Source organism: Nannospalax galili, unplaced genomic scaffold (assembly GCF_000622305.1).
Source record: "Nannospalax galili isolate Female #2095 unplaced genomic scaffold, S.galili_v1.0 scaffold881, whole genome shotgun sequence".
Classification (NCBI taxonomy): Eukaryota; Metazoa; Chordata; class Mammalia; order Rodentia; family Spalacidae; genus Nannospalax; species Nannospalax galili.
In genome coordinates, this window is record NW_008344709.1 from 809,416 (window position 1) to 810,465 (window position 1,050).

Here is a 1,050-nt window from a genome sequence, read left to right on the forward strand (position 1 = left end):
AGATTCATCACAATCAATGTACATTTAATATAGTTGTTGTTCATTAACCAACAACTGGTACATCCAGATTTGTAGTTTTGGTGAAGGGTTATGGGGGTGATAAAGAGGTCCAGTTTAAGGCTGAGCAATCACACTCTCTGTCTCAGCACTTTGAATAGTCATGGGTCTCTACATGGATTGTTGTCTACTGTATAAAGGAGCTTCTCTGACAATGGTTGAGAACAGCCCAGGTCTGTAGGTACAAACATAAACATTTCAAAGACAATAGAGCAATATAATTCTTTAAGAAAATAACAGCAACTTCTACCCTAGAACCCATGAGTTTATAAATCATGGATTTTCTTATCAGGATTACAGGAATAGACACAAAATCCCTCCTGTGAAACAGATCTTAAATTCAATCAGAAATCAGTTAGTTAAGCCATAGCAATCATGCCACTGTTGCACCAGTAGACACATCTTGTCTAGAAGGTTGGTACTGTAGCATGGTAGGCCAGCACTGGGTAAGACCAATGATATCTTTTCTCCCATAGCAGCCTGAATAGCACTTTTTGACACTACCAATTTTTGGGAAGGAGGAAGTTCCAGGTCAATTTGAGAATGTTTTGTTTCCTGCAGAAAAAGTGTGTTATGTTCTTAGTGATAAGGACTTACAATGCAGTTATTGTGAAACTTATCTAGAAGGTTGGTACTGTAGCATGGTAGGCCAGCCCTGGGTAAGACCATTGATATCTTTTCTCCCATAGCAGCCTGAATAGTACTTTTTGACACTATCAATTTTGGGGAAGGAAGAAGTTCCAGGTTAATTTCAGAATGTTTTCTTTGTGTCCTGCAGCAAAAGTGTGTTATGTTCTTAGTGATAAGGACTTACAATGCAGTTATTGTGAGTAATCCAAAGCAAAGACAATAGTCTGTGCTATTTTGGAGGCTTCTGGGTTCTCCATCATCAATAACTCAAGGGAGGTATTCCATTCCTGTTGCTATGATTTTCAATTAATAATCCATATCTTCTGGGAGCAGGATTGTCTACCCACTCAGGGTAGTTCCGTT